Genomic DNA, 11,908 nt, shown 5'->3' with positions numbered 1-11,908 from the left:
TGAAAATACATCTAATTTTTGAACATCAGTGTTTATCTTTTCAACAGAAGTTCTATTTAAATGAATTGAGTAAATGAATTAGTCATGGAAAGCCATTTTGTTGCAAATATGACAGAGGAATCTGTTTATCATGGGAAACATTTCCTTCACTATTATTTCTTTTTTGTCATTAGGAAACATGAAAATTCATAACAGCCCTGTCAAGTAATTTCTTTCATGAAATATAGTATCTTTAAGACATAAAAACATACATTAGAGAGCTTTTCATAAACCTGTTAAAAATATTTCAGTAATTTAATGCCAACACTTTTTCTTGATGGGACTACTTATTCTTTTTATATAATAACATTTGTATAAGTCAATGCCTACAAAAGATTTTGATAGGGCATTATGTGTTATTTTGGCAATGACTGTAACTAGATTTACAAAAACCCAAAATACTTATCATATAGCTGCAATGGAACTTGTGGAAAAATAAAGGAAAAAAAAAAATCTTCCCGTATTCTGGAAAAGAAAAAGTAGTTTGTGAAATATGCAGTCTAAAGTAATTACCTTTACTGGCAAAGTATATATTTACTAAAATATTTTTGATGGCAATGAGAACTAGGGGAAAACACTACTGTCTTTAATTTAAATTTCATAAGGCAATAACATTTAAGTACTGTCAGAAGATTTACTTACAGGTATTATCTGTTAAGCTTTGGTTTCTATATGGATTTGGGATTTTTAAATTTCCTGATATTATTCATTTGCTTTTTTTTTTTTTGGTAAGGGAATTAAAAAGTTCCCATAATGAAATGTATATTAAAAAACAAATTCAGAAAGTGTTCACTGGGCCTATAGAAAAAGATAATTAAACTGAGCACTTATCTTTCCAACTGATTTTATTCTCATGTAGAATCTGTCGATACATCTAAATTTTCTATTTTGCCACTAACTTTTCAACTATAATCTTAAGGGAAGAAATATTGAGATTGTGACCTTCAGCGATATAGGACAGCTTGGAAACTTTGATGGGCACACATTGACATATAGATTCAGATAATTTAATTTTAAAATGAACTCTATTTAGTTAGGTATTTATAAAAATTAAAATTGGAAATTAAAAATTAATTCCATGATGATTAATTTAACTTTTTAAGGAAGGCCAGAAACATACAGCACTGGATATTAAATCATGCTATCTGCAGCCCTGATTCAGTTGAAAAACAGACTTTAGGTCTGACACAAATCTAAGATTAAATCCTGATACATATCTGTCCAGTAGCCTGAGAGAGCCTGAATTCCTTTCTTTGGCAAGCACTGATGTTGCTGCCCTTGCACATTCTGAGAGGCCTTAGTCTCTTACTGAAGTATGGCATGATGTGAGTTCATGCTCTCATCACCTTCCACACTGGCCTTACTTAACTCATTATTAGCAATCATCCATCTGGTGTTATCAACTATAAATAATACATCCCCAGGTACTACAGTTTGCATTTTTTATCTCCAAAGTGTGTGTGAAAAGGGTAAAACTCTTTTCATTAAACAGATCCCTATTGGCTAGTCTTCCAAAGAAGTTCAAGAAGATAAATTATTCTTTCTGAAGTCACTTGGAATTTGTACTCACAACATTGGCTCCTTATTTACTTTTGAAAACAGTGGGGGAAAAGAAGAAAAAACAAAGCCAGTCAATATCCAGACTATGCTAATTTGGGGCATCAGATTTCATCACTTTTAAAGGGGATCTACCATTAAAATGAAGACTTCAAGGTAGAAAAATGTTTTCTTTAGTCTGACGGAATAATCAACAACCATTTTAAGTGCAGTGGCCGCCATCAGCAATTCACATGCCTAACTTGTTCCAAATGTCTGTATTATATAGTGCAGAACTAAGGGCAGAATTACTCCCAAAGGATGTCACTTTAGGAGTCTCTCTCTTTTGGTTGTGGCAAAGTGATTCATAGTTTAAATTAAGAACTTCTAGAACCCTGTGGGGTGAAGCTACTTCATTGGCTTCTGTGATTCTCAGAAGTAATTTTTCTTTCTCTCAGTCCATGCTGCGAAATCCATGGCAGACATAAGCTTTCACAGAGGAACATGAGAACAAAACATAAGGTGGGACAGCTTTGAGAATCAACTTTTGGGGTGGGGAACAAATATTGCTAGAGTCACTTTTGTAAACTATGCAGAAATATTCAGGATAATTTACATATTTTCCCCTCCTTTTGGTTGATTAGCGTGTTCATTCCTACTATTCCTCTGCTTCCTATATTTTACCCACAACTAAGATGTGTTCACTTACCTTATTGGCAACGTGGTGCACATGAAGACTGATATGTTATATAAATACTCCAACAGTATCATTGGAGAGCAATGGAAAATATATCTTTTAGTGGCATGCTTTGTTACAGTCTCCAAAATAAAGGAACTGTGGCAATTAGAGCTGTTAAACTGTATAGGAATTGTATAGTGTTATTTACAAAATCTGGACTGAGGCAACATCAGAATTGTACTCACAGTGAAGAAAAAAGTTACACAAGACTGGAAAACCCTGCCTCCTTCCACCACCCCTCCCCAAATTTTTTGTCACTTCTCTGTTACTGTGCGGATCTTCCCTTCTCATTTTGCACAATGATGGCCTTATCGAAATGGGGTGAAGTTAAATGAGACCTTTTTTTATTATTTTTGGTAAGTAAATCATCACACATTCATTTCAGACAAATACATTTCCAACCTCAAGTATTCAAAAACCTTGTACCAAATCTTGGAAAATTATGACTCTAAAAAGAGAAATCTAATTATTTAAAAAATAAATATTCCTTGTATTTTTCATCTGATTTTGAAATTTTTCAATGGATTTGAAGCCTGCTTTTCAACTTCTCTGAATAAATTTCTTTCTGTGAAAGGGAAGTTTTATTTTAAGGAAGGTAAATGGAGGTCAAGATAGCATCATGGAACTGCAGAAACTGAGACTTGAGGGGAAAAAAAGAAGGATGTAATCCTAACACATATTTCTCAGCATAACCAGTTCATAGTGGGCTTGTATTTTGTTGTCTTTTCTCTTCTACATACTTCTCCTTCATTATCTCCTGACTCAGTATTTTTGCCTATACCATCCATCTCACACCATAACTTTCTGCTACTTTTGGTTTCCTTTCTGTTTATTTCTGTCTTCTACCATGACATTAAAAAAGTTTTTAACATATCTTTGCTTTCAAGAACACAGTCCTTTTCTTTCTGTTAATATCTCATGATCCTTCTCTTTAATTCCACAACAAGTCTCTCTCTGTTTCCCTTGTGCCTACCTGGGCACAAGCCAGCATACTGGCTTGATGTTAAATTTCTGCATTTCAGTGTATGAATTTCAGTTTCTGTTGTTTTTTTCTGAAAAAAACTTCAGGTTGAAGGAACACTGGCTGATAGTTCTTCTGAGTGTTTTTCAACAGGAATAATTGTTGAAAAGAACAATGACCATTCCTCCCATTTTCAATGTTGCTGTCATATAAAGAAACTTTCAACAATTTGTGTTGCTATCTATGTTGTTGATTACTGAACTACTATTACTTACCACTCTCTACTTATTACAGAACCATGAGGAAATTATCCTTTGACTATGTTTTTCCTGGTAAGTAAGAAGTGTTTATGTTTATTAAAGTTTGCATTGAAAACTGAGGAAACGTTAATTCTCTGGCAATCTCTCCATTGTTTTTTCTTTTTTCTTGGAAATTTGAGGGAAATTAAGTCTGTTATACTAGATGCTACCTTCCTTTCAACCTAAAATCACAGTTTGTAATAAACAAAATTGGTTTTTTTTTAAGAAGTGTGTAAAATGCATATGCAGAGAATGATAGAAGGCATGATAGTTGACATTTGGTAGTGTTAGGTTAACAGTTTGACTCGATGATCTCAAGGGTCTTTTCCAACCTAAATGATTCTATGACTCTATATTGACTACTGGTCATGCATTTAGGCCAAAATTCAGTCAAGCTTTCATCTTTTTAACTTGCAGAAACTGCTTTTGAAATACTAATGTTATTTCTACATTGTTTTTGCTATTGTTACACCCTTGCACTACACTAGTCTGCTAAGGAAGTAGCCACCACTCCTTTTGCAGTTTGAGTCAGAGATATTGATTGGGAAATTAGCAAAACAGTTTCCCTATCAGAATTATTCTTCTAAGATACTTCTGTAGCTGCATTCCTTGTATTTGCATAATAAATCACTGTAAGCCCTATCCTTTGTCTCTTTTAATGACTTTATGCAGTTTAAGATATTATAGGACATAATGAAAGCAAATTCTGACAGGGGATCTCCCTCCACATAGTGGTAATTTGAAACATTGCTACCATGTGGTATGCTAAACTGTGTTATTTCTTATTGAGTTGTTCAGAAGAAGCAGAGTACAGATTTAAAACAAAAGTTGTGAATGACTTTTTTTTTTTCACATTGTGATTTCCAATAGATTGCTACCTAAAAAATTTAACATTAGACTTTTTTTTTTTTTTACAGACCCATTTAACTCTCAGATAAATATTTTGTTTCAAGTATGAGCTATTAATAAAAGGCAGACCATCCAAAATGAAATTATCTTCTTTTAGTGAAATGGTAGTTATAGACTGGAACATTACCACCTTACAATATGATAAGAATTGTGTTACTACTAGATAGATTATTTTAAAAAGTTTCAAAACAAAGCTGTGAAAACTGTGGGGTATCATAGAATGCTTAACTTGTAGCTATTCCTCCAAAAGACAGTAAATAATACCTTTTTTTAGTACTTATTCAAGGCCTGGATCATCATTGATAATGTTTTGCTCCAAGCTCTGACTCTTGGTTTGTGAGTTTATGTGATAACCCTGTTATCCTGTTAATCAATTCTTCTGTCTCTGTATAAAATAAATGTCATTTATCATCTCCCAACACATTTTTCTTGAAGCACACAAAAAAATTTGAAAAAATAGTACTCAAAATCAAAAGCATTGGGTTTTTTCCCCCCAAATATTTATAAAAAAAATTGCTCAGTATGATATAGTGTAGTATATGTTTATGAAAAGCACACAAAGAGAAATAATGGAAATAAATTACATTATACTCTTAGTATCTCCTTTGAAGAAATGTAGATGTTCACAGGGGTTAATCTTCTCCACTAGCAAGACAAAAAGACTTGCTTGGTAACAAACTGTGCTTCCTTAAAGTACATTTGGGAGACTGGAAAAACCACAATTAGGAAAACTCTGAGAACAATTTCACCTTCACTAACAATTATGCATGACTATTTGGGACAAAAATATTGCTGAGATTATTTCAGATAGGTTCAGACACCAGCTGTCAGCATATGACAATCCCTGTGCAATAAAATGGAGACTTTAATGAAAAATTAAAAGAATAAAATAACCAAATTTCTAAATTATACTTGCTAAAATGGACGTTCCTAACTCTTGTAGAGTTTATTCTGGTGGAAATCTGCCTTTTGAGCCTTGTCTTAGCCCTTAAAATGACCTTAAAACATTCTTTTAACACTCTTCATTTAATAATTAAATATTAGGCAGCCTCTTTCAAGGTTGTTCTGTTGACTCATTCTTATCAGAGAATAGAGCCCAGACTACATCCTATGGTTTGGTAAAACTTCAAGGAGTTGTGGCACTTGATTATCACAGCACTTTGGGTAAGGGAAGCCTTATCTTCTAATTCTCTGTGCATAACCGTTGATACTGATACAAAAGACTGAAAGCTGTATACAACAGACTACTTCATCTTTCACCCATTTCCTATAATATTTTCACTGACACAACATCTGGCCTTGAAATCAAGAGTGATTGTACAAAATGAAGGGCAATGGAAAGCTTCTCACAAACACATAGATATGCACATAACTCATAGAAAGGAGATCAGTCATCAACAACGGCAAAAATCAGGACTCCTCGCCATTGCTAAGGAAATAAGTGAACAAACAGCTAAGCACAAGGCAGAATTGGCTGGGAGTTTGCAGTACAGAGCTACACCACAGTAACTGTCCACGTCTGTGCTTCCACACCTCATAGCAGAGGCAGCTTATTCCACTTTTCCTTAATGTCAAGCTTCCTTTCTTTTTACGGTGTTTGCTGAAAGTAGATTATTTGAAATAGGCTATATTTGTTTAAAAATGTAAATTAATGGTCTAAACTTACCGCAGAATGGCAACTTGCAGAGACTTATGGGAAGATCCCATTTCTAAAGAATGTTACTCGTTAGAAGCATTTAAATGTCTCTTTGTATTTATAGATTAGCATAGAATGTATGTTCATTTCCCTAATTCCTTCCACCTGAGGATATTAAAGCTCTTTACAAACTTGAATAAACCTCACTGCCCTATGTGAGGTAAGTAAATATAATTATCCTCATCTTATTGATAGAGAAATTAAGACTTTGGGAAGACTAACTTGAACTAATGTGGTGGTGGTGAAGTTAGAGGCTATATCACAATTTTCTACCTTAGTAAAGTTCTATCACTGTTATTTGTTGAATATTTAATGCTGAAATTTGAAGCAGGAATACTGAAGTCTGATAGCTGATATAAAGATGAATTCTAAGTGTTTAAAATATCCAGAAATAAACTATATCACGATCCATAAAGGGTTGCAAGAACAGTATTATTACATAACTATCACCAGATAATAACATGTTATCAAAAAAAGATAGGAAAGCTGCCCAGGGTGATTTAAATTTCAAAAGTGAGTAAACTGGATGTTTTCAGTTTGAAAGAAGTGACTTGAGGCCTCCTGAAGAGGCTGCTTTTCAGAAAGATGTTGATCTCTTCAGTGCCCTTAAGGGTATTAGACACTTAAATAGTGAAGCACCCTTAATTCCTAGATTTATTTTTTTATTTAATCTTTAAGATCTTTGGACCAAATAATGCCTGTTTCATATAATGTTTACACAGTGCCTGCCTCAGTGGAATAGCTATAGTGAAATAAGTAATACAACATAAAAATTTTGCCATTAATCAGTATATTAGAGTCTTTAAATTCATATCAGATTCTTTAAAAATATTTAGCATTTCCTCTTATAATATTAAGCAGAATAAAGTTAAAATAATTGTAAACAGAGCAATAATAAATGTAATTAGAATATTGTACCCTATAATTGTCAATATTAATTCACAGTAATGTTTGTAATTCCCAGCTCTAATAATAATATTTGTAATCAGAAGCTTCTGGAAAAAAGAAGGCATAACACTTTATTTCGGAGGGCATTTTTTTTAATTGGCCTATATAATTGTCTCCTTTTCCACTAACTTTGTTATTTAAAATTCATACGATTTTTATATCAAGTTCAGCTCCATCAAAGCATGAGCATTTTACAATTCATACATGAAATATTAACCTGCAAGCAATGCCATATTAACAAAGCCCTTTGTACTGTGTGAAGACTAAATTATTAATATTAAAACAAAGAAAGAAGACATAACCAGCATGAGACACAGCAAACTACCATTTTATTATGGCATTGACTTTTTAGGCACAAAGCATGTTCTTACTGCTTGTTATTCATTCTGTTTCAAATAGTTTAGCTTATGTTTAAAATATAAAACCTTCTTTCTACCTAATTAGAGGGGAGAAATCTTCACCTTTTTTAATGTCTTTTTTTTTTTCTCCTCATTTAGAGTTAAAACTCTAGCTTTCTGTTGAGACAGATAACCTTTCCTTCATGAGATAACATTAAAGTAACATTCTTCACACTTGGAAGATCTGTATGCTTACAGATCACTGTAGTTGTACATTCACCTGGAATCCAGCTGAGAAATGATGCAACACACTTGTTCTCTGGAGAAAGTCATAAACCAATTAGGTAGTGAATAAATATCTGAGTGACATTAGGTTCAATAATGGAGAAAGGAGTAAACATTTTTACCATCTTATGCATAAGTAGTTAATGCTCGTGCAGTTCTTTTTTTACAGTTAAAAGTTGCATGGTTGCGAGTTGTGGATGAAGTCTTCATTTAATTAAAACTATAATTTATGCCTGAGCATGGGGTGCTTAGGACTTTAGGATTTAATTTACTTTTTTTTTTTTTAATACTTAAACTACTTGAAGTATTTGGCTTCTTAAAATTGTGTAGCCGTTTGTTTTTAAGCACACACTGAACTCTGAAATATTTTGGTTCATAACTTCATGTGAAAGATCATATCATTTTCAGAGTGACCCCTTTCGAGTTCTTCACATCCTTGCTCACTTACACCTAATAAGTTTGGCAGGCAGCGGTAAGGTCAGTAGATTCTGAACATATTACTTTTTTCCGTTATTTACTGAAAGGGATTTATAAAGAACCAGCATTTAACTACAGATTTTGAGTATTTGTATTATCTTCTCCTTTTTACGCTATGTATGTTTTCTTGGATAAATACCATATATACTGTCCATTGGCAATTTTGTCTGTGGAAAAAAAAAATATGGAAAGAGAGAGAGAGAGAAAGAATGATACAAATAAGTACTTCCTTCTGAGAAATGTCTGTGGTGGTAATTTCCTAGTGTTCTTTAGTGTCCAGCACTGCTGCTTCCACAAGCCCAGTAGGCATCTTCAGGCTTTTCACAGGTCAAGAGGAAAAGACGTGAAAATCTCTTTGTACATGGCTCTCAGTGGCTTGTCAGAGCCATCTTTTAGCACAGACAGCTAGACTTTTACAATACTCCTGACAGTAACCCATAACCCAACTGTAATAATTTTTTTATCTTTCTTACAGCAGGCAGAAGAGTGGGAAAATGCTGTCATTAAAGCCTAATACCATTTACCTCTTAGTTCATCACCATGATTACAACATAATTGTAAGGAATTAAGAACATTAGTGTTTCTAATACATGTTTTAGCAAGCATGTCTTTCTACTGTGGACATGTGCACTGTTATAGTGTGTCCAGAGGAGGGCGACCAAGATGGTGAAAGATCTCGAGAGCAAGATTTACAAGGAGTGACTGAGGTCACTTGGTTTGTTCAGCCTGGAGAAGAGAAGGCTGAGGGGTGACCTCATGGCAGTCTGCAACCTCCTCACGGGGGGCAGCGGAGGGGGAGGTGCTGATCTCCTCTCTGATGACCAGTGATAGGACACGAGGAAATGGAATGAAGCTGCATCAGGGAAGTTCAGGCTGGACATTAGGAAAAGGTTCTTTACTGAGGGGGGTCTCAGTCACTAGAACAGACTCCCCAGGGAAGTGGTCATGGCACCAAGCCTATGAGAGTTCAAGGAGCATCTGGATGACACTCCTAGTCATATAATTTAGTGTTTGGTAGTCCTGCAAGGAGCAGGGAGTTGCACTTGATGATCCTTATGGGTCCCTTCCAGCTTGAGCTATCCTATCATTCAATGATTTTATGTCCTAGGACTACTTCTTCTTTACTTCTGTGCTGTCACTCAAGAATAGCCAGAAAAATTCAGCAGGCATTTACCCATTATCCATTATTTACACAGAAATATCAAAAATATCAATTCACAGTAATGAAAAGTAATTTTATTAAACTAATAAAAGGGTGTTTACAAAAAAGAATTCCTAGTATATTTCTAGACATAATTTTAAAAAGACAGCAAATGCCTCAGCACTGAAGAGTAGCACTGCTTTATAGGAGAAGAAATGGTGTATGGGGGAGAGAGCTGAGAAACAACATTTAAGGGGAGAGGACATCCCAGAAACATAACATTCATTGACTCAAAGAAAAAGCAAAAGAGAAACAAAACACAGCAAAAATTTTGGTTTTTAAAACTTAGTGGTCCTGAGATGAGCTTGTGTGGAGAAGGTAGCTACAGAGAAAAACTAGAGCAGCACAAAATCTGAATTGTTGGGAGTGGACCTAATCCTTTTGTATTCAAAGAAGCTCTAATCATTTCTGCAATCAAAGGAGTGGTTCTATAAAGTTTGGTTGATAACAAAGGACTGAAAAGGCTCACTAAAGGGGCAGAGCACTGTTAAAGTGTTCAACAAATTTTCATCTAGAGCTTTGCCAGTGAAAACAACCATTCTTAAGGCTTATAATAACTTTGCAATTATACATTTTAGCTGGAGACCACAACTATGTGACAGCTTCTGAAGTGCCTAGTGAGTATAGACAAAGTTGAGAAGTATATGTTGTCCAATGTAAATGTACTCACAAGCCAGGGTGAAAGTTCATAGTGGAAAGAGGCTGTAAGAATCCAAGAGTAAGGAAGCTGAAGTAAGCTAGCTGTATGTTAGCCTAAACTAACTCCATAAAATATAAGACATCTTTTCTGCAGATGAAGTGTCCCTGGAGCACGGGATTTTGAAATCCAGACTCAGGAAGTCAAAATTGGAATTTTAATAAATTAGGAACAAAACAGATTAGGTCACGGTCTCCAGGTTCTGACTTGGACATACTGTGTGACATGAATGTCCCCACAGTGTGGATGCTACGGGCATGAGGCTCACTAGATTAGCAAATAGCAGTACTAATGGGAAATGGAAGGGATCGTAAAATCACTTGCTTCAGTAAGTCTCAGACCTGTTTGGCAAAAAATAATGTAGGCATACCTCCTTCGGTGGAAGAAGGATGGAGTAGCAAATCTTAATATTAGTAAATATCTAAATTGTTTTCCTTTTAAAACTTATTAAAATTTTAAATTAATGTTAGGCAATTACTGTGGAGAAAGTTTTATTTAACCTTGAAGGAATATTCAAAATGTGTGGATATAAGAATGTCTGAAATCTTCAAAGCCAGGTTGAAGGTTCTTTACATAATTTTTCTACAAACAAACATATTCTGTTCAGTGATGTTTTGCTAAAATGTCACTGTTCAGAAAGCAAGCTCATCAGTGAAGACAAAAGTAATTTTCCAACTGAATACAGCAAAGTTGTATTTGCTCCATCTGCAGGCTATCAAAATATATTCACAAGGACTTTAAATTGAAGAACACCTGTTTAGACTTGAAAGATCTACATGTAATTGTATATACCAACAGACTAATTTAATCAAGCCCATTATCAGCACACAGATGAATCATCCATCAAAATATTTTTTACTCTCTCACATTACACTGTGTGTAATCCTGTAGAAACTGAGCATAATGTATTGTCCTTGAGATGGCATTCCTTGTGAAATCTCTTCTGTAGCTATAGTAATTTGCAGAAAGCTACAATCTGTTATTTCTTTTGTTAAGCAGCAATAAGGCTAAAAAAAAAATGGAGTGGAGAGTTTATTTCAATTTTAAACTGGTCTTATATAACAGGAAAAACCCATTAGCAGTTTCTAGAGAAGGATACCTTTGGTGCACACTCAACTACCTGCTGGGATACCTCTACTACTTCAGACTGACTTTGCAGTACAAATGCAAGATCAGTCTTATTGTAGTTGCACATTATTAAAATAACACAGCAGGGTAGAAAGCTGATGCTGACTTGACATGGACTTGCTAAGGGCAGTTCTTAAAGAAATTCTAACAAGTCTCAGACACTGCTTTTATAAGTATGTTAGAGAAGCCGACCTCCACACAGAGCATCAAATGTTCTTATATTTTGAATGTGTGTTTGCACTGGAAAGCAGATGGACTAAAAAAATAATCTGGAACCTTCTTTATCTGCAATAAAAATGTAGGGTAAAAAAACAGAGATTGACAATAATTCAGTACCTTTTCTATAGTACACTCTTTCCTGACATCTTCTCCTGCAAGGATAAGATAAGACCCTAGAGCATATAGTGCAGGAGTAACAAGCTGTAATAGGTAACGGACTTAGTCATGTAAGGCATTTTGCTCAGGCTAGAACAATCAGAGAGTTTGTATGTGGCTACTGTTCCCCAAATCCACAGGGTGGCTGGGAAATCTCCCTTTATCGTTTCAGTTATTTTCCAAGATGTTTATGTAATCACAAGATTTGGAGAGGTAGAGTTTAGAAAGAGCAGAAGAGAAGTAGAAAACAAAAATTTATGTCAACTGTGCTAAATAACTA

This window comes from Haliaeetus leucocephalus, unplaced genomic scaffold (assembly GCF_000737465.1).
Source record: "Haliaeetus leucocephalus isolate CR32 unplaced genomic scaffold, Haliaeetus_leucocephalus-4.0 Scaffold751, whole genome shotgun sequence".
Lineage (NCBI taxonomy): Eukaryota > Metazoa > Chordata > Aves > Accipitriformes > Accipitridae > Haliaeetus > Haliaeetus leucocephalus.
The sequence above is the reverse complement of the archived record's forward strand: the minus strand, read 5'-3'. Positions refer to the sequence as shown.